A 24,251-nucleotide genomic window follows, 5' to 3' on the forward strand; every position below is an offset into this window, starting at 1 on the left:
GCAGGTAGTTGGTGCACAGTCATATACAGACAATATATCCATGCACATAAAATAAATATTTTAAAATGGACTTCTAAAATATTTGCTATAATTCATTGGTGAACCACATGAAATGTCAACTTTATTATTATTATTTGAAATTTGGTGAAAGAACAAGGACATTCAGGATACTTTCAGGACTGGAACTTAGAAAATCATAATATATGCAGGTATTCACGAAATTTGTTCTCTTTTATGCTTAACACTGAAATTGTTAAATTTTCTCTATTATTCAGGTAAAGCAGACTCATCCTCAGATCCCCAGTCATAATTATGTATTTCTCAGATAGTCTGAATGGCACAGCTTGCTAGATATGTATTGAAAGCTATTTTAAACAATTTCTTGAATAAAAGCATCCTTGTCATTAAACTATAAGCATTTGCTCTGGGCAGTAATGAAGTACCAAATTCTACAGTTGACCTCTCTCAGGCTTAAGTCCCAACACTTTCTCATAATATTTACACCAGTCATCAATATCATCTTTATCACCAGATAGATTCATGCTGTCTTTCTCCCCCATGTGCTTGAATCATTGGGGGTTACATAAAATACATGATCAATCATATGTAATGATTATGTTGTTGATGATAATGACACCATTGGCAACAAAACAAAAATACTTACATGTCACATTGTGATTAACTGAAAAAAATTGTTCACAAAAGAGTAAGTAATTTAATCTCTCTGGTTAAAGCAAATTCCTGTCCATTTATGATGAATAATAGATGATCAATAGGAAGATAGATCTACTAATAGGTAGACAGAGAGACACCATATAAACATAGAAACAGATATTTGAATAGATAATATTATCTTGAACAATGGCATGTAATGTACATAATTACTCAGTGGTTGTTACTGTATCTTATCAAATATGGAGTGTTTGTGTTATGTAAACATATATTCACAGTTCTTAATATCTTTTTTGCTTATGTGATTTTTACTTACACAGTGTTTTTTTTTAATTAAAAAGTGTTCATTTACTCTATATACTAACCACAGTTTTCTCATCTTCCTCTCCTCTTGTTCCCTCCCCCAACTCCCCTTCTACTCACCTCCCAACCATTGTTCCTCAGTCTCTACTCAGAAAGGATCATGCCTCCCATGGGAGTCAACAAAACAAGGCACATCAAGTTGATTCAGTACCCAGACCCTCCGCATGCATCAGGGTTGGACTATGAAACCCAGCACAGGAACTGGGTTCCCAAAAGACAGTTCTAGCACCAGGGACAGATCCTGATCCCACTGCTAGGAGCCCTACAAACAGATAAAGCTACACAACTGGTCCACACATGCAGAGGGCCTGCATTTGTCCCATGCAGCCTTTATGGCTGTCTCCCCAGAGTAGAGGAGCTCCCAGGTGCTCAGGTCAGCTGTCTCTGTGGGTTCCCCTGTAATGACCTTGGCATGTATAATCCTTCCTCTCTCTTTTCAACAGGTCTTCCGAGCTCTGCCCAGTGCTTGACTGTGGATCTCTGCATCTGCTTCCATCAGTTACTAGATGAAATGTTTGTTGTAAATTTCTTCTAAAAATATTTAAAGTTGTTAGCTAATAATATTGAAAGAAATAATGTCAAAGTCTATAGTGAGACCCTGTATCCAAAAAAGAAAACAAAGAAAATGTTCATTTAAGTTGTGTGTGCAGTGAGAATAATTGATGTAAAGATAACTGAGAAATAGAGGAAAATAAATCTTTCATGACTTTGAAGGATCAGTGAGTTTTTAGGTCTATGATAAGGTCAGTTAGTAGTTATTAAACCTGACCATTATATAATCATACATAAGGAAACAAATTACTCTTTAAATTTTAAAATTATTATTATTGTGCTTATACATGGTATGTGTGTTCCACAGCATGTTGATGAAGATCTGAGGACTGTGCACTTAGTTTTCTCCTTCCATGTATGTGATTTCTAGGGATTAAATTCTGATAGTTAAGCCTACTGAGAACTTATTTTACCCACTGGGTCATCTTACTAGCCCCATGTTGACTACTTATGAAACAACAATATTTACAAATTTTCTGTGGATTCTTACAAAGATGTAAGGACTAGAGACTACCCACAGTACTAAAATTTAGAGAACTCTTAGTGTGTTGTTCATTAATTTTAATATTAGCTATATTATTCAACATAAGTACATGCATATATATACCAAAATGGTGTTCTTGTAATTAATACCAGAATTATTTCCATTATCTTTAATTAAAACCAAAACCAAATTTTCACAGTATATTATATACTTAAATAGTCTACAATTTTTGACAGTAATAAAAATATACCAAAAATGCCAAATACAGAAAATTGGCCATGTGATAACATTTGTGTAAAATTTAAATTCAGGATTATACTGAATGTGCTCCAAGTGTGCTAATACCCGTTGTCTTTGAGGAAGACAGTAGGAACAAACAGGGAGGAGGTCACTTCTGAGACCAAAGATGTTCCACGTCATGATCCATGGAGAAAACACAGACACATTACAAGTTGTCCAATAGTGAATTATATAATTTCACTGTGTATGTTTAATCCAAATACAATTTTAATTGAAAAAGAATCAAAATTATGTTAAAGGTGACAGCACTAGTCCAAGTGAGGTTTGGTCACAGTGCATAACAGAAAGCACAAGAGTAAATCATATATTGTATGGCTGTTAGCTTGGTGTTTTTTGTGGGAAAGCTTACTGTGGAAGCAAGTGTTTCTTTGACTCTTTTGCCTGCTCTTGGGACTCTACCTCTTATTGGGTTACCTTGTCCAGCCTCAATATTTTCCTTGTGTTACTGTATCTTGTTTTTCTCTCTTTGGTTTGTGTCTCTAGGAGGCTTGCTCTTTTCTGAAAAGAAACTGAGGGGTAGTGGATCTGGAGGAGACGAGAAGTGGGAGGAAAGCTGGGTGGAGTGGAAGGAGGTGAAACTGGTTGGGATGTATTGTCTGAGACAAGAATCTATTTTCAATAAAAAATTTAAATATGTGTTTATATAGGTAGATAGATATACAAACCACTATAACTGATAATGACATAAATGTTCAACACATTTTAATTTAATCAAGCAACATCACACTTTTGATGGGGCTTAAGAGTCTTTCTAAATAGGACAGAGTAAAGAGGAAGGAAGCTAGGTATTGGTTATGCCCTTTTCATTTTAGCCAGAGATGGGGTGAAACTAGCTGTGTTTGTACATTCTTATCAATGTCTTTCTGAAGTCTCAGCGGTGATTCCTGACACAGAGTGGGGGACTGTCTATGGACAATAAGAACTGATCATAAGCCTTTTAGATTTTCTGCAGAAATCCAAGCTGCAGTAAAAATAGCATCGTATTATCTTAAGTCTGACTGATGGGAACCGTTGCATAAAGGTTTCTAGTTAAGCACATCAAATATTACCCTTTGTGTGACTTTGGTTTAACTTGCCAGTCTGATTAAACTCCATTCCCCAGCTGAGGAAGCGATTGATATTTGAATGTCTGAAGCTGTTTTGAGTCTGCCAACTCCCAGACATTGTGAATATTTTTGGAAACAGAAGAAGAATCCCTGGGCTTTGCCAGTTGGTCTATAAATGGTCACAGAAACAGAACTTACGTAGCTACATAGATTGCAGTCATACTTAGTACATGTGGCTGAATTTAAGCTGCTCTCTGCTAGCCACAACCTTTTTCTGGATATATAAAACTGGGAATATTTTCTAAACCCTTTCTCTCTTTGTGCAAAACTTGAGGTTTGCTTCTTATAGTATAAGTTTAACCACTTTCCTTTAATTTTGAAAAAAAATAAACTGCTTCTTTTAAAATAGACATCTGAAGTTTGTGTTACATAACAGTCTTATAACCTGAAACAGAGTTCAAGGCATGGAATTTTGAGAGAAGTAGACCCAGATTTATATCTGTATGTTGAAATTTGTCATAGACACAATGACATCAGCCAACAAGGCTGAGTATGGGGATCCCTTTTGTTTAACTATGAAATGATGGGGGAGGTGCATACATAGCAGTGTTTATTATCAGTACTTCTGTGTGGAGAAAATGCATACATAATAACAATAAATAATAATAATAATGGCATACTTCAAGTGATTTATTTCCTGGCCTATCCATTAAACATAAAACCCATTTCTTCGCCTGTGTTCTGCCACTGAATTGCATTTCTCATTTATGGAGAGTTTTGATTTCTTATAATCCAAACTATTATAACTTATTTTAATTTGTGAAATAGAATTTAAGTTTTTGCTTCTATTGTTTATCCTTAAGAGAATTACTATTCTATGACAGAGGGTGTCAGTGTATCATTGTGTCATTCATTTGTTCACTATGTAATCAACATTGAACTTCACAGAAAATAAGAGTAGGCAATATGTGTGTTCTAAGCTTGCCCTTGCCTTCCAGTGGATCTCCGGACTATCAGATTTATACCATGGATCATTTTCTTAGAATTTCATAGTTCAGTACCTCATGGTTGGTTGGGGATTCTTATTTGACAAGGGAAGCCATGGTGCTAAGTTTTTGAAACCTGATTTATTATAACTTGTTATGGCATGTTCAGTTGACATTCCTAGGAGACCTACTCTGCTGTTGAAAAGAAAGGGAGGTGGAATGAACCTGTTGAAGAGGGAGTTGGGGAGGGTTAGGAGGATTGGAAGGAGGGGAATCTTCAATTGGGATGCAATGTATGAGAGAATGAGGATTAGAAATGTTGAAACCAGCTATAATTTGGAAATAGGACATCTTTGAAAGGGGCATGAGTTAATGAGGTGGTCTCTTGTTTCTTAGACTCCTGGAGGATGGTGCAAAACTTAAAAGGTAGGACGTGACTGGAAATCTTTTAGTCATATAAAAGACTGCCTTTTATGAGGACAATGAGACCCTGGACCCTGTTACTAGGCTACAATTAAGTAAGCAACTTCGAGCAGTATATGCCTTCCATAAGCTGCCTAGCTACAGACTCAAAACTAGTGAGGGCAACTAATTACGCATTGTATTGCAACCTCTAAACTTTAATTTCAGCAATAAATATCTCTCACATATGAGGTGATTTACCTTACACATTTGCTAATAAACAGAAAGCTGATTAATATTTCAATCACAAAAGTCACACCTACAGAAATGAAAGATGAAAGGGCTTCTAAATGTATATCAAAAGGGATCACGTAATTTGTCTCACTAATAACATTGCATAATTTGTGAGGAAACACTGCTGTAACAGGCTTTCTTGTACTGCCAGAACCCATATCAAGGCATGCAGACTTGTGATTAATTTATGTGTTTCCCTGAGGCTTGTTTACCTCATCTACATACTGCAAAGCCTGCGTTCTTGTTTCCTCTGTATCTGTCTGGCTAGTTCCCCTGTTCTTTCTGCCTTCCAGCCTCATCTATCCCTACTCTGCCTAGCTAATGGACATTCAGCTTTTTAATAGTACAATTAGATGCCTTAGGCAGGCAAGGTAAAAGAGCACCACATCTTTACATAATTAAACAAATATTCTATTCCACAAAAAAACAACATGTTCTTCTCACCCGAGAGAAGCACTACAGTAAAGAAAACCATTAATTAATATCTTTATAATAGGCAAATGTCTCAAGCCAATTTATCTGTCAATGAGGAAACATGATGTTCAATATAAGAATTTGATTGTTATAGGAGAAGGAAATGGAGGAAGACCTCAAGGGCAAATACAGGGCAGCACAACAGTAATAATGAATGTAAGTTGTTCTTGAAAGATTCTCCCCTGTCTGGAAATAATGAGACAAATACAAGCTATATTGTTTACATGGCTGTGAAATCAGAAATCAGGGGATATCTGCATAGAAATGAATGCAGCAACAACAATTACACTCTACCATCAACAACGTTTTATTTCCCATGGCCACACATTCCTTAAACTGAACCAGAAAGTAGCTTGGCAAGTGTAGTTTTCAAGAGTCACAGCAGATCAAGCTAAAATGAAAATGTAGATATTAAATAAAATAGAGAAATTTTAAAATTTATTTTTAGTTAGAAACAAGCTTGTTTTACATGTCAATCCCAGCTCCCTCTCCCGCTCCTCCCACTCCCCCACCCTCCCCACCAGGTCTCCCAGTCGCCTACCCAATCTCAACTCTGATCCTCAGGGAGGAAGAGGCCATCCATGGTAGATCTCCAGTGTCTGTCATTTCATCCAGATTAGGGTCTAGGTCCTCCCCTAAGAGTCCTGGCTGAGAGACCATCCCATATTGTGGCATGGGCACTCAAAGTCTATTTGTTTGCCAGGAATAACTACTACCCAAGGCCCCGTAGATTACCTAGGCCTCCTCACTGACACCCACATTCAGGGGGTCTGGATCAGTCCCATGCTTTCCACACAGCCATAAATCTGGGTTCAAGAGCTCCCTCTTGATCAGGTAAATTGTTACTGTGGGTTAAACCAGTCCAGTCTTAACTCCTTTGCCAATCAGTTCTTCCTTTCTGACAATGGATTCCAGGAGTTCAGTTTAGTGTTTGTTTGTAGGCATATGCCTCTGTTTTCATCAGCTGCTGAATGAAGGTTCTGTTTCCCAGAATCTCTGGAAATTGCTAACTCACTGCTGAAAGGCATTTCTACTGTAGTCAAAGGGCAATATTTGTGCAAGTTTATGTGTGACCTAATTAGCTTGCACGTTAGAGCAATGAGACAGCAAAAAGTGAGAGTGACCGTAGAGAAATAAAGTTGTCCAGGATATGTATCCTAAGCATATGTTCCTCTTCATCCTTAGATTGTAGTCAGAAAACTCAAGAAAATGAAATCCACGTTCATGATATTTTTTCCTTTGGAAGTTTCTTGATCACTCTGCGTATGGATGCATTAAGAAGCAACAGCATGTACTGGTTTTCAACCTCTTTCCTTAATATTTCTAATCTCCAGACTGTAAAGTCACAAATTTGGAAGTATATCCAGGGAAAGAAATTATTTCATTTATGACATATTTAAATATGTTGAATAAACACTTTGTGTCTCTATGGTGCCTATTAAACTTGAGCCCGAGAAGTGCCTAATATTTTTCAGTAAGTATCCACTTGAAATATTCTAAGTAGGTATTTCAAAATAAAGCTGAATCAAAGGGGCAGAGAGCTTGTAGACAGATGACATGAGTTGCTGACTCTCAGCATTCCATTAAAAAGTTGTGGTTTTAAGAGGGTTGATTTTGGCATCTCTGCTGGAAAATTGTGTTTGGATAGCAGTCTCAGTCTGAACCAATTTTGACTTTGCCCAGAACCTGCTATGATACACTAAATTAGCATGATATTCTTGGAAAGGAACCTACCTGGATTGGAAGTCAGAGGAGAAATTTGATTTTACAACAATTTGACCTTGAGGATGTCACTTATCATTTCTGAGGTTTGGAATTTAGAGTGGTGCCTGTGAGAGAAGAATGTGAGGTACTTAGTGAGAGTAGAGAACCAAAACCCTACAGTATATTGATTTTAATACCGTTGATCATGTGTCTTATTTAAAATAAAATCATGCAGGGAATACAGAAGATTTTCATTAAAGTATGAAATTTGCTGTAAGCAGATATCAAATTAACTTGAGAATCTCTAATTCTAACTTTATCTATCTTGACATATGTTACAAAAATAAAAATAAAACCTCAGATTTGTAAGTAAATAATACAATGTAGATCTGAAATTATGATTTCAGAATTCAGGCAACTATAGGCATGCATCCCAAGTCAAAACCATGTGGTTCTGGTAAGTTACGGGACATTGTTAACCCCCGGTTTCCATATCTGCAACATGAAGGAAACAATAGCCCATATTATGACACTGTGTGTTGACATGGGAGAAATCAAAAAGCACTAAATCTCTTAACACAGAGCCTAATACAAAAGTCAACCTCAATCAATTTTTGATGCTTTCATGCAATTCTGAATTATTAATGTCTTGATCAATGTGGTTATTTCTATCTACCTTGTAGTTCTCACCCATCTAAATAAGCATCCCTTGTGTGTGTGTTATATTTTTACTGGGATGTGCATTTCTGGCTACTAGACAATTACTAGATTTTAAAGGAGGCCTAGGTAATCTATTGAGCCTTGAGCAGTACATCAGTATTTATCCCGAGTATACAAATGGACTTTGGACTCCCATACAACAATGTAAGATGCACTCTCACCCTGAACTCTTGGGGGAGGGTCTAGGCCCTGCTCTGGATGAAATGACAGACTATGGACACCCCCAAGGAGGGCCTCACCCTCCCTGGGGAAATGAGGGGAGTTTGGGGAGATTGGGGGAAGGGCTCGGGAGGACGGTAGGGATACGGAGAGGGACCTGGAACTGACTTGTGAAGCAACCTTGTTTCTAATTTAAATTTAAATTTAAAAATAGATAGTTAAAAAAAAGAAAAAATCTCTAATCAGTCCTTAATCTCATTTTATTTTAAAGTTCAGCTCATATGTCTATCTCTTCTGCTGGCACATTATATTGTGTTCTTTGAGATTAGATATCAAGGAAATGATTCATAGATACAAAGTTACCAAGAATAATTTTTAGGATGAAATCATAATGATATTTTTAAGAAGGAAATAATACGAAATGAGGAGTGACATATAAGATTATTAAACAAAATCCCAAGAATGGGAATTCTGGCAGGGTTACTTACGGATGATCGGAAGACAGCAAAGATCAGACATACACACATTCATGAGCTAGTTCTCTAGAAAACTATTCCAAGATGCCAAGGAAACTTGTTTGAGAATACTTCTCATATATGTGAGGCTAAAATTCAAAACACATATTAAAGCAAGTCAGCTGTTGAAACCAAAGGAAAAAATTATTACCAAGAATCAAAGGGATAGGTTGCTAACAGGGAGTGTAAAAGTTGAATACAGTGGTGCATATCTATAATTCCAGGTACTAAAAGGACAGTAAACACATGGCCTGCCTGTTTTGCAAGGTAACCTCAAGGGCTGATTCAGGGAATTTAATAAACCCTTGTCTCAAGATGAAATGTCAATTTTGGGCTAGAATGTAATTCAGAGGTAGTACATATACCTAGCTTGCATGCAGCCTTTGATTTTCTTTATTGTATTTGCTTTACATTATTTACTTTGTTTTGCATGACTGTCACACATGAAAATAGGAAACTAATAAACAGAAGTGTGAACTAATTCAGAAAACCAAGGAAGGGCAACATCTGATGTAAGAAAAACACTGATGAAAGCCTACAGAAGGTTGCCTGTGAACATAATACTTTGCTGTTTTAATCTTTATCATTGCATTTACCTGCACAGGGAGTAGAACTCTTTGGTAGTGTTAAAACTTAATGATACTAAATATATGTATGTGCATATCCATGGAGTTGTAAATATTTCTAAATTTCTGTTTAGCAGTATGTGACATGATATTTATTAACAACAATTTTATGCATTTCTTTATTCTATTTATTATTTCAACAAAAGAAGAAACCTGTATTACTTTTGTATCTTTGTTTGAAATATGCAAATCCTTTCTGAGCCAAGTCAGTCTCAAGCCAAAGAAAGATTGTGAGAATGGTTTACACAGAGATATTGTCTCGTCTAGAAAAGAAATGTATTTGTTTCACTGTGACACATCATAGCTATGATTATGAGACATATTAGACCTGTGTCTCAGTAATATTACTGCCACTGTTAATTTGAAATTACACATGCAAACAGATGAATCTGCTTGGGTGCCTCACATTTATTCATTCTCTGCAGATCTTGCTGATGAACTGATTCTCTCAGCCTAAAGAACAGATCAAAAGCAGATGTTTGTATAACAGAACTTGGAATCTGCCCACACCCCCACATTCATCAGATCTCAGCATAAGAAAAGAGTCCAGACACTTCTACATTCCTCAGGTCCATTGATTCTGGCATGCAAATAAAGCTGGCTGCCATAAACAGAGACATATAAAGCTCCTGTAGGCATCAGTCCCATCAATTCCCCTATGGGAAAGAGACCCAGACAGTGGGATCTTCTCCTGGACTCCTGGGACCCTAGGTTGTCTTTCTTTTCCTGTGAGTTAAAATATTGTCGTTGCCTGGATACAGCTGAGCTTGTGAAAAAAAAATGCCACTGAATTGCTGTCATGAAGGCCGTTTTATTACTGTGATTTATAAATGGATTATCTCTGAAAGTGGGTCTGGTTTTAATCCTGCCCCCCCCCCACAGGAAATGGCCTGCTTTCATTGGTTTGTCTCAATGACAGGTCCAGACATCCTGATATTTTACAACACTTGGCAGATGCTTTTCTGCAAATGATATGCATCTTCCAGAAAGAATTAGTTAACTTTTAATAGCATTAATCTCAGAATGTGTGCTCTGCCCACCCCCTCAATCCTATTTCAAATCCTGTCTTCCGGGACACCAAACTCCCTTCAGCCTTTCTCTAATTCTGTTTTAAGAAGGAAACAATCAACAACAAATTGCTTCCACAGTGTTCCACAAATGGGGACCTATCTTTGATGTTTCACAACAAAAGTGTTTAAAGTAGAGCACTGGAAAAGATGCAGAGTTCGTTCTGTGGTTACATAAAAGGAAGGTGTGAATGCCTGGAATGTGTCTTATTATTACTATCAGTTTAATGAGTGAACATTATATGTGAGATTACATTGTTGTTTCTTAGATTTCAAAATGACATCACTCACAAAAGAGGCCTTGGTCTATATTCATAGTTTTTCATCATTCAATTTAAGTGATGTTGTTCAGGAAACAGTGGGATTCCACACAGGCTTCTAGGAGAATGCCCTCACTTTTGATCTCTTGGTATTTCATAAACTGGTTTTGTAAGATAGAAGTATTAATATACAAAAAATTCCTCATTCCACCACACAGAAAAGTAAGGAAAGAAGGAAGGTAGAAAGAAAAGACAGAAAGAAAGAGAAAGAAAGAAAGAGAAAGAAAGAAAGAGGAAGGAGGCATGGAGGGAGAGAGGGAAGAAGACAGAGATGGGGGAGGGCAGGAGGAAGGGAGGGAGGAAGGAAGGGAAGAAACAAAGAAAGAAAGGACAGATATTCCCTGGGACATAGTCTTAATAATTCACTGTATGCAGTGACGCTGTGAGTTTTGGAAGATCATATGATCATATTTTGTGGAGATAGTTTGTAGAATAGAACATTGCCCAAAATTAAGATAACAATGGAATATATACTTGAGTAACATGCTCAAAGAATACTACAAATAATATTTTTGATCATTTTGGTTAGTTGTTTTGTTTTATTTCTTTTTTGGTTTGTGACAGGCTATTCACATGTTGCCCTTATTAGTGTTGAACACACAATTTTTTGATCTACTGTTCCAAGCCTTTAAGTGCTGGGGTACCACATCTATATTTAGATAAAATTGTGGTAAAAAGTACTTACATTTACATTATTTATAGCATTTATATTTGTAGAAATTTTTCTTCTTACACTTATTTTCAAAGTATGATGATAGGATAGTTTTGTAATTGCAATAGAATCCATGTATTACTTCTTGATTGGTGGTATTTCACTTTTTATCAGTCATAATCTTTAATTAATCTCCAATGTTACATGGGTAGCCCATTATTTATTTATAATTATGAATATTAGAAAGATGTTATTTTTTCTAAAATCACAGAAATATAAAGTATTTCAATTAACTTTAAATTTTTATGTTGAGATCACAAGAGGATATGCCTAAGCATAGCTTAATCATCTGTCTTTGACATTGGAACCAACTAAAGGACATACCAATAGAATACAAGCTATAACTTAGGCCTTCTCCTCCCGAGAAAAGGCAGGTTTCCTGGAGGATCTGAGAGCTACCTCTAGAAACACATCTAAAAGTCTTTTGCACCACTCCTCCTCATTTTAGGAGTTCACACATCTGAATCGGGTCATCTAGCATGCAATATGCTCAACAGCTTAATGCATTTTGTAAGTAGAAACTCTACTTTTAATTAACTAACATTGATTAGCATATCAGTTACTCTAACACATTACAAATAAATTGGACCAAAGTCTGACCATATGAGCATGAAATAAGCACTATTAAATTTCTATTTGGATAGAGATTCAACTAAACACTTATTTCTAGCATTTAAAAGTACAATTATTTTGAATTGAAACCTTCAATAGAATTAATACTAAAAGCTAACTTTCACTTTTGTTTAATATATATTTTCAAGTTTGTCAGATTATGTGATAAGATTGATATGATAAAAAAAACCTCCAAATGAACTTTACATTCATGAAAGTATATATTAAATGCAAGAAATACACAATGACAGTTAAATATTTGCAAGATTCTCAGTTTCCTTTAAAAATCAAAGGGGAACTGTGGGATCACTCACTTTGTTTAGGAAACACAAATACTGTAAAAATGATCTTTATGAGACCAAGCAATTTACAGTGTTAACATTCCTGTTCATTAGAATGGCTTAAATGCATGCTCTTTAAATGATAGTTTCTTGTGTCATCATAAAATTGTTTTCACATTTTTAGTTGTGTATACTGATAAGGGCAGTAATGTTGACAAAGAATGTTTTATGTCCAAATGTTTCTTTGGTGTATATTTAAAATAATTAGAATGAAACATAACCAGGAATTTTAGTACTACAAATATCATCATGCGGATACTTTTTAATTCTGAAGATGTTAACACAAATTTTTTCTTTGTTGGAGGGATGGCTAGATGCTTGTTCATGTGAGTACATTTGTCCAGGGGTATCATAGACTTGAGAAATAGAGGATTTTGGGTTCCACTGGTCATGAATAACCTTACATGGGTTCTGAGAACTATATTCAGGTCTGAGTGAGCTCTCTTCAACTCCATTTTGCTTTATTTAATATATATATATGTACATACATATATATATATCATAACTAAGCATTAGAGTAGACAGAAAACTCTATGGGTTTTCAAGGTCTAGCACATTGTGAAAAATCTATGCACATCCTCTCATATATTTTAAATAATAGCTAAGTTATTGATGGTCCCTATAAAATATTGATCTTATGCAAATGCCTGTTATATTTTATTGTTCATGAACTTATAGCAAGGAAAATGTAAAACTTTATTAGAGACACAGTTAATTTTGTACAAATGCTTTTCACATAATGATGGATAAATCTGTTGATATATGGAGACCAAGCTTTCAGCATCTTACTTGATACAAGTTTAGAGGTGTCTGAGTTGAATATTATTTCCTAAATAACAGTTTATTCTTCTGTAATTTTATTAGTCTTTACAAGCTTTTGCCTATTTTCACCTTGAGTTTACAAGACATAGTTATTCTTTCCTTAGAGTATTTCTCTGTAAATTAAAAATGTTTGATATGAAGTTTCCAATATTTGTTTTATATAGCTGATAATTTGCCTATACATAAAATGGTAATTTATCAGCTAGTTTTGTTCTCAATAGATTAATAAATGATTATATAGATGGTCTAAGGATATTTGGTTTTCTTTTGTAGTTGGAGTTAAGTGATACCTAAGAAAATCTGAAAAAAATTTACATATTCTTGGACTGTAATCTCATTCTTCATTATCAAATTGGAAACACTGAATAGTTTTAAACTGTTTCTTTAGGAAAAAATCTTTAATTTATAAAATCTTGCCTATAAGAGATAACTGTCATGGAATAATTTGAGAAAAAATGAATTATCTTTAACTCTCATTCTCTTCCAAAGAGGCAATGCTAGATTGCAAATGAATATTCCGTGGGATGGCTTCTCTGGGGAGGCTTTGTCAATACTTGGATACTCTATGATTTCCTGTTTTTTCATTTGTGTAACCGCATACACACATGAACATGATCATTATTTGAAAACACTAATTCTTATGATAAATTAGACAGAAGTACAAACCTGAATCATTTGTGCTCTAAAAGAATAATAATAATATGCCGGGCTGTGGTGGCACACGCCTTTAATCCCAGCAGCCTCCAAAACAATGCAGAGAAACCCTGTCTCGAAAACCAAAAAAAAAAAAAAAGAATAATAATATTAGTAGTGGTATTGATAATAATGAGTGGCAAGTTAAATCTTACTACTTTTGTCTTTGCTAAGGTATTGCTAAATATATCTAAAAATAGAGCCCTTAATATTATTTTTATTTTATTTTTTTATGATTTTTTTATTCTTTTTTTAAATTTAGATAAGAAACAAGGTTGCTTCACAAGTCAGTTCCAGGTCCCTCTCCTTTTCCCTCCCCTCCTCCCGTGCCCTCCCCCCCTTTCCCCCCCGTTATCCCCGTTATTATTTTTAAAAGAGAAATTTATTAACTAAAGATTAGTACCAACACTGTGAAATTTGTTTGATCACCATCACAAACGTATATTTTTATGTGGCATGAAATTTGACTCAGAATTTAACTGCCATCTTGAATATCAAGCCTGACTTAGTTAGATCCTTGACATTGAATTTTAACATGCACACACACACACACACACACACAGGAACACACAAGCAAGCACACATATGCAAACTTTTTTATTTCCCCTGAAAGTACTCTGAGTTATACTGTCTCTACCCATTGATTCTCAGAATATGACCTGTACGGTAAGATTTTGATGCTTCTAGAAAAATTTCTTGTTTTCCAAAAGATCACATATCTATAACATGTAATTAACTCATGTGTTTTTACTTTCTTTCTTGTATATTTTTTATAATATCCAATATTGAAATTATTAGACTTATGAAGAATTTGTTTTCTTTTTATTTTCCTCTACCATTTCTCATTCTTTGATATACAGAAAATAAACCATTTTGATAAAACTAGATAAGTTTTGACAACCCATAATGTGTCAGACACAGAAGCAAACATATTGGAGCATGGTATGTGCTTGATCTTCATAACCCTCCAGTTGAGATGAGTGGGGCTTTCCATATTACACAAATAAGCTAAGTGAAGACCTTAGAGCGTTTCTAAACTGATGGGTTGGGAAACCTAGACTGTGAACATGAATTTCAGTAACTGCCAAACTCATTTGTTCCATACTTGCTGTACCATATGTCAATGACCACCTTTTATATTTTATTCTATATGACCTTAATAAAAGCCAAAGTCTGGTTCCGGAACTGGATGGGATCATACATCAAAATCACCACCAGAATTTAGTTTTCTTTTACAGGTGAAATTAATGAGTATTTGGAATTCAAATTAAATCTCTACATTAGAATGTCATGTGTGATTTCAGCACTGGTACACAATAAGTTTTTGCTGGATCCAAAGTAGAAATGGTTCTTTTGTCAGGATTATTTCTCATTCTTGCATTTATGGAACCATCCTTGTCCTGCACCAGCATTAATAACACTTATTCCTTCTGCATAATAATAGTCCATCTACTAAAGGTGGCTGGGCATGCATCTGTGATCTACAGAATCCACAGAACTGAAGGTTAGGATGGAATAGCTTCATGGATAATTTCTATCATATCTTAGTGATCTGTGGGATTCTGTAACTGGAAAACTATGTTTCCTGCAAGAGTGACAGATGGTGTTTATTATCAAAATTGTAAATGCCTTGGATGGTCCAGCTTGTAATTCATTTTGAAAGATAGGTTATTATTTAAGAAAGTACTCTAAGTACTACTCCATAAGCTGATTTTTGAAGTATAAATACAGCATGTACTTATGCCAGAATGCAGAACCAGAAATCCATCAACACACGGAGCAAAGTACATGCACATTTATGGATGCTAGTCCTAGGTTCAACTATGATGAAAAATTTTAAGCAGTGAACTATTCTTTAGTCTAACTGAAAATGTAATATGAATACATAGGAAATATATCTTCACATATATGATTTTCTTCTACTCTTTGGATAATTCTAAATTCTTGCTGCATCAGTATAATCACACAGAAGGCATATATGAATACACAAGCCTATTATTATCCACATACTTTGGAGCTTTCTAAACAGCATGTACATAAATCCCAATGTGGTAACATGGAGAGGGGAAATTATCTTTTACAATGAGATAGGATGATGAGGACAAGCTAATCATCAAAAGAAACAAAAAGTGAAGAAAACATTTCAATTTACTTTAAAAACAGAGGAACTTTTACACATGTGCTCATAAAGGTTCAGAAATTTCTACATTGAGATGGTTCTTATAATTTAGTTAAGCACTGTGATGAATACGACTAATCCTTTAGATGTAACTTGTTATGTTTGTCTCGTCTGTGTCCTTTGTGTATTTTTGGTTTGTCTATCAAATTGGAATAACTATAAAATTATAAGTTTTGGGGAATTAAAGCAATTGTAACTTTTTAAATATTTATCTTGCCACATTCTTTTCCTCAGCAAATATTGTTAAAAATTTCTCAACACCCCAATCAAATGACCAAAATTTGATCTCTCAACTCATTAAATCTCCATATTTTAGTAATTTCAAATATGATTCTGTTATATATTACAAATAAATAATGAATATTTCACAAAATTCATGAGAAATCAAATGACACTAATGTAAAACTCTTACTATGGTGCCGGACACTGGCCAAGAATTTCCTGATGACTGACGATACCCATGCTTTTATCATTCATTTGTAAATGATCCTGTATTTACTGGCATTTCTCAACACAGCAAAGGAACTTATGGTCCCAGAGCATCATCATGCCATAGTACAATGCTCCATAAAATGTGCACAGACAATAGAAAAGATGAAGAGTGAGAACAGTTTCAGTGTCTATGGTGAAGTTAATGTCCATACCTCTTCTTATGGATTGAACACATACTGTTATATAAATTTCTAGGTTTGAATTATTCTAAGAAATGTGGTGAGTCATGCACTGAACTCTGTATGTGTTTAATAGGGCAATAAAGAAAAATAGGGACTTTTTTCTTTACTAAGGCATAGTCAAGAAGGACTCTGCGCTAAGGAAGGTGTCAGTCAACAACCCAACAACTTAGATGACACACAACTACTGAAAGGATGAAGGATATATATATATATATGTATGTATATGTATATATATATTATGTATATGTTAAACTATTACAAAATAAGGCAAATATCTGTTAATGGTTAACTTGATGGGGAAATTAGACTAAACAAAGAGAATGAACTTATTTGTGAATATCACCTGTATATAAATATTATTTTTATGGGAAATTAAGAGACAATAGAAATTTTTTCAAGAAGCTAGAGATATTACTCAGAAGTTAAGAGCTTTTGTCATTCTAGCAGAGGACCTGGGATCAATTCCACAGCATCCACAGGGTGGCTCACAGCCATCTCCAACTCCAGTTCCAGGTATGCACATGTAACAAATAAATACACATGCAGATCATGCATACAACCAAAATAAACATAAACACAAAATAAAACAAATAATAATTTAAATTACAATGATTCAGATACAAGTAAGTGTGTTCTAATAAACCTACCTGCAGGGAAAGATCTTACGTATCCATAGGTCTGACCACGCCCATTTGTGTGTGATTATAGGTACTTGGAAGGTATGGGGGTGAAAAGAGCTTGGAGGGGAGGAGATGCTCTCTTTGGGCTCTTGGGTCTTGGAGAGCAGCGGAGTGCTGACCTTGGGTTTTCAGCTTCTCAGGTAGATGACCTCCTTAATAAATATCAGATGACATCCCTACCTTTTGTAGCTTAATATTTCCACAATATCTTGTGTCAGGAAGTAAGTTTATCCAGCCTCCCCACCCTCTGCATCCCTCCCCAGTGTCAGCCACCAGCCTATGTGCATGGCCTCTCTTGCCCCATGAACCTCAGTGCCATCCCAGAAGTAGCTGTTCTTTCCTAGGCCCGCACTGCCTCCACCCCCACATCCCCAGAGTCCCTTCTGAGTTAGTGGCAGTTTCCCAAATCAGGCCTGTTCTCCTGCTCATCCGGTCCTCTTCTGCTGTATGGGGTTTCATCTCCTTTGTTCTTCAGCCAAGGGATATTACGGGTTTTAGGGAGGAAAGTACATCCAGTCCCACACTTGAGTCATTGAGGTGAGCACTCACCATTACAGCCACTGATGGCTGCAGACACACGTGGCCCAGAGTTACTGAGTCCCTGCTTGCCAGCCTGTATAGCTCCTCCCACTGCTGCTGCAGCCGAACCATGAGGAAGTAGCCAGGAAAGCCCACCCTGGATTTCTCCAGCAGCTGTGTTCTCCTCTACCATCTGCCTGTAAACCCTGCCCCTTCATCCCCAAGGGTTCCCACAATCTGTGTGGGGCTATTTTCCCTTCCTTTTAACAAAATCCTTCTGTAAATTTCTGTAAAAGCTACTTAGGATTTTTCAAATTCCACTGGCAAAGTACAGAGCACCAATGATGGAACTGTGTTTGGTAGTATGCCTGGGGCACCCGCAAGTAAAATCCACACCTCAGCCAAAAGCAATAAAGATAAGCTTTGTATTCTGGTAGTTTAAGATTAACTACTCTATACCAATGTCAGATAATCTTACAATGCACAACATTAGGGATCTCAGTGCTTCTTATATGAATGACACCCTGGGAGAGGATTGTAACATTACCCAAACATACTTATGTCTAATTCTAATGATTAGTTTCATAATCCACATAATATTCTGGAAGAGAGGGTTTCATCATAGGGCATAAAGCAGGGAAATTGTGCTAACTACTGAGAAATTAGATACAAGAATTCAAAATCTTGAGGACAATGAGGAAATGTCTAGCCAGGTAGATAACTTAGAATTTAAAAATCACTACCCACAAGGCAGGATTGGTTCCATGACTGTTGCCCTACTGACCGAAATAGGATCAATTCAGGAGGATATTATCAGACTTGCATCAACAACTCGTTCCAGATCTGATGACTCGATTAATAAAATTCCAAGACTGGAACATCAGATTGGTAAGCTTAGTGAAATAATTCATTCCATGTCTGAGGATAATGACCAACTGTTCCTAGAAGACAACATATATGCCATTCAGATAGCTTCTAAGGATGAGAATATTAAATGTATAGTATTATGTACAAATGATGAACAAAAGAAGCTGAAAGATTCAATGAAGTCCTTAGAAATTTATTTGACGTGAGAAATTCAAGAACTCATGGAAACAATGATTAGTAGATTGGAGGTCTCAGACGACCTCCAGTCTGATACATCACAATCAGAAATTCAAGCAACAAGTCATGAAAGAGATTTATCTATACCTCTCAGACATCTGGAAGACCTCCCTAAGGTTGTTATGCCCTCTCCTGTGGTCTTCCCAGTATCTATGACTGAAAAACCAGCAAAAAAAATGTCCAAATGGATTCATTGCTTATCAAACAAACCATTGCAACAAATGGAAGAAAGAAACAAGAAATGCAACAAATGGAGGAAAAACAAATAAAAAATGCAAGAAATGGAAGAAAAACAAACCAAAAAATTCATAAAATGCAACAAATTGGCGAAAAGACAAACCAAAAAATGCAAGACACAATTTAAACAGCACAAGGGTTGAAAACCGAAATAGAGAAAATAAAAAAATCTGAAGAAAGGCTGGAAATGGAAAACCTGGGCAAACAATCAGGTACTACAGAGGCAAGCATTAACAACAGAATACAAGAGATGGAAGAGAGAATCTCAGGTGTTGAAGATACACTAGGAGAAATGGATTCATCAACCAAAGAAATTTGTAAGTCCAACAAATCCCTAAAACAAAACATCCAGGAAATATGGGAAACCATGAAAAGTCCAAAACTAAGAATAATAGGTATAGAAAGTGATGAAAACCACCTCAAAGTGGCAGAAAACATATTCAACAAAATCATAAAAGAAAACTTTCCCAACCTAAAGAAACACATGTCAATGAAGGTACAAGAAGCTTACAGAACACCAAATAGAGTGGAACACACAAAAAAAAATCCCCTCGCTACATAATAATCAAGAGCCCAAATATACAGAATAAAGAAGGAGTATTAAGAGCAGCTAAGGAAAAAAAAGTTACATATAAAGGCAAACTTATTAAAATTACACCTGAATTCTCCATGTAAACTCTGAAAGCCAGAAGGTCCTGGATAGATATTCTACCAACACTAAGAGACCATGGATGCCAGCGCAGACTGCTATACCCGACAAAGCTCTCAATCACTACAGATGGAGAAAACAAGATATTCCATGACAAAACTAGATTCAAGTAATATATATCCATTAACACAGCCATTCAGAAAGTTCTGGAAGGAAAACTCCAACCCAAGGAAGTTAACTACAAGCAGAAAAACATAGTCATTAGATAATCCCACTTCACAAGCAGTCAAAGGAAAAAAGGGTTGGAATCCACACATAATTCCAACAGCAACAACCATTCCAAACCAAAGAAGAATGAGCAATCAATGGTCATTAATATCCCTCAATATTAATGGACTTCATTCACCCATAAAAAGACACAAGGTAATAAAATGGATCTAAAGACCGAACCCAACTTTCTGATGCATAAAAGAAACACACCTCTCCCTCAAAGATAGACAGTGCCTGAGAGTTAAAGGTTGGGAAAAGATGTTCCAATCAATGGACCCAAGAAACAAGTGGGAATAGCAATCCTAATATCTAACAAATTAGATTTTAAAATAAATTAATCAAAAAAGATGAAGGAGGTCATTACATACTCATGAAAGGAAAAATCCATCAAGATTAAGTTTCAATTCTGGACATCTATGCCCCAAATACAAAGACATCCATGTTCATAAAAGAAACATTACTAAAATTTAAATCACATATAAAGCCGTACACATTTATAGTGGGAGATTTCAATACCCCACTCTCACAAGTAGACAGGAATTCAAGACAGAAACTCAACAAAGAAGCAAAGGGTCTAATAGAAGTGATGACCCAATTGGGATTAACATACATCTATAGAACATTCCATCCATATAAAAAAGAATATACCTTCTTCTCACCACCACATGGAACCTTCTCAAAAATCGACTGCATACTTGGCAACATATCAAACCTCAGCAGCTACAAAAAAATTGGAATAACTCCAAGCATCTTATCAGACCACCATGTACTAAAACTAGAATTCAAAAACAACACAAATTGCAGAAACCATACAACTCATGGAAATTCAATAATGCAAAGCTGCATCATTCCTGGGTCCAAGAAGTAATTAAAGTCTTCCTAGAATTCAATGAGAATTAAGACATAACATATACAAACTAACATAATACTTTGATAGCAGTTCTAAGAGGAAAGTTCATAGCACTAAGTGCCACATGTAGAAACTGAAGAATAGTTACACAGGAGAATTAACAGCACAGGTGAAAGCTCTAGAACCCAAAGAAGCAAACTCAGCCAGGAGGAGTAGACACCAGGAAATATTCAAAATGAAGGCTGAAATCAATAAAGCAGAGACTAGGGAAACAATAGAAAGAGTTGATGTACCAAAGAGTTGGTTCTTTGAGAAAATCAACAAGATAGACAAACCTTTATACAAACTCACCAAACAGCAGAATGTGAACATGCTAATTAACAAAATCAGAAATTAAATGGGTGACATAAAATTGGACAATGAAGAAATCCAGAGAATCATCAAGTCATACTTTGAAAACCTGTACTCCACAATATTAGAAAATTTAAAGGAAATGGACAATTTCTTGAATATATATCACCTGCCAAAATTAAATCAAGAACAGATAAACAGTTTAAATATACCTATAACACCTAAGATAATAGAAGCAGTCATCAAAAAGACCAGAGCCAGATGGCTTCAGTGCAGGATTTTACCAGAAATTCAAAGAATAGCTTATACCAATTCTCCTCAAAGTGTGCCATGCAATTAAACAATGATGTGGAAGTCCAGTGTATATGTCAATAAAACACTGTTGGCCAATAGGGAAGCAAGATAGGTGGGACTAGGAGTCCAGGAGGACTCTGGGTAGGAGAAAAACAGGGAGTCAAGATGGAACCTCCATAGGGGTAGGAAGCCCGGAAACTTATCTCGAGTAAGGGAAATACTTAGATTAACAATTATGGGGTAAATACTTAAGTAAGAGCTAGCCAGTAAGAAACAACCAAGGGCAACAGCTTCAAAATTAATAAAGCATCTTGTGTGTTATTTGGGGAATACAATGCGGCAAAACCCAGATGACTGGTGGGGAAAATCCTAAAGCAGCAGACAAGAAAAAGGCATCTCTCTACAGAACAGCTTATACCAATTCTTCTCAAAGAATTCCACGCAATAGAAGCAGAAGGGTCTATGCCAAACTCTTTCTACAAGGCTTCAATTACCTTGAACCCTAAGCCTCAAAAAGACACAACTAAGAAAGAGAACTTCAGACCAATATCCTTTATGAACATTGATGCAAAAGTACTCAATAAAATATTGGCAAGTCAGATCCAAGAACACATCAAAACAATCATTCACCAAGAAGGTTTCATCCCAGGTATGCAGGGATGGTTCAACATATGAAAATGCATCAATGTAATCCACCATATAATCAAGCTGAAAACCAAAAATCACATGGTCATCTCACTAGATGCAAAAAAGCCTTTAACAAAAAATCCAACACCCCTTCATGATAAAGGACTTGGAGAGATCTGGGATAACAGGAACATACCTAAACATAATAAAAGCTATATACAGCAAGCCAACAACCAACATCAAACTAAATGGACAGAAACTCAACACAATTCCACTAAAATCAGGAACAAGAAAAGGCTGTCCACTCTCTACATACCTTTTCAATATTGTACTTGAAGTTCTAGCCAGAGCCATATGACAAATAAAGGGGATCAAGTGGATACAAATTGGAAAGGAAGAGGTAAAACTTTTTTGAAGATGATATGTTAGTTTACATAAGTGACCCAAAGAACTCTACCAGGAACACTTACAGCTGATTCACACCTTTAGCAAAGTGGCAGGCTACAAGATCAACTCAAGAAAATCAGTAGCCCTACTCTATACAGATGATAGAAGGGCTGAAAAAGAAATCAGAGAAACATCACCCTTTACAATTGCCACAAACAACATAAAATTCCTTGGGGTAATGCTAACCAAACAAGTGAAAGACCTCTATGTCAAGAACTTTGAGCCTTTAAAGAAAGAAATTAAAGAAGCCCTCAAAATATGGAAAGATCTCCCATGCTCTTGGATAGGTAGGGTCAATGTAGTAAAAACTGTAATCCTGCCAAAAGCAATCTCCAGATTGAGTGCAATCCCCATTAAAATACCAGCAGAATTCTTCACAGAGTTTGAAAGAATAATAATCTGTAAAGGGAAAACTTTTCCTTGAGAGAAGCCTTCCCCCCCAGCCTGGTTCTAGAGCCACATCAGTCCCAAATAAACACACAGGAGGCTATATTAATTATGAAGCTGTTTGCCTTGCTTGTTTCTTACTGGCTAGCTCTGACTTAAGTAATTATCCCATAATTGTTAATCTAAGTATTTCTCTTTTTTTTTTCTGCTGTGTATGTCTTACCAGTATGATTAAATTTCACATTATATGAACTGGACTATTCTTCCCTTTTAATTGATCTCATTGTCAAAATATTCTATTAGAATCATCTAGCAGAATATTTGAATGTATGCGTTGATATTAGCAAAAAGTTCTCTTTGCTACCATATACAGGACAACGCTCTTCAAGTGTACCGTTATCCATGCTGACTTCCATGCAAAATCACTTCCCTATTCAAACAGTGGCACATAAAATGTAGGGACTAGGCATTCCCAACCAGGAAATGTAATCAAATCCAAAATTAGCATTTTTATTTCCATGTGCATAGTTGTAAACACTGACATTTAACACTGAAATTTTTACCCAACATTAGTTTTTCATGTGAGAAATATGCACTGTTAAGTATATATAGCATTCTAGAAAGTGTTTTGACAGCTTTGTGGGAAACAACATTTATCTTACCACTGGTTAGGCAAAGACAACTAAATCTCAGTACTATACAGGCTCCCAGTTTACCCTACTGTGTTCTAGAGACCTGGGCTTCATGGTGAGAACATTTCTCACAAAACAAAAGAAAAAGAAAATGAAATTTGTATTTTTGTGCTGAGTCATTAATATTGCACTCTTGAAATTTTCATAGTAACAGGCCACAGTATTTTCCCAGTTAGAAAAGGAGTTATAAACCAGGTGGTGTTGACATAGTTCTGTAATACAATTTTTCAGTATTATCCTGCTATCTGATTCCAGGTTTATTAACAGGAATTAAAATACCGGAGAACAAGAGGTCCGATTCAGAGACCACCATGGCCAACAAAATGGATATGTCTTTGGATGACATCATTAAGCAGAACCGGAGCCAGAAAGGAAGTCACGGGCAAGGCCAAGGCTGCGGGAGGGCCAGCTACCAGGGTGGCCCAGA

Source organism: Mesocricetus auratus, unplaced genomic scaffold, assembly GCF_017639785.1.
Source record: "Mesocricetus auratus isolate SY011 unplaced genomic scaffold, BCM_Maur_2.0 Super-Scaffold_100714, whole genome shotgun sequence".
Taxonomy (NCBI): Eukaryota; Metazoa; Chordata; class Mammalia; order Rodentia; family Cricetidae; genus Mesocricetus; species Mesocricetus auratus.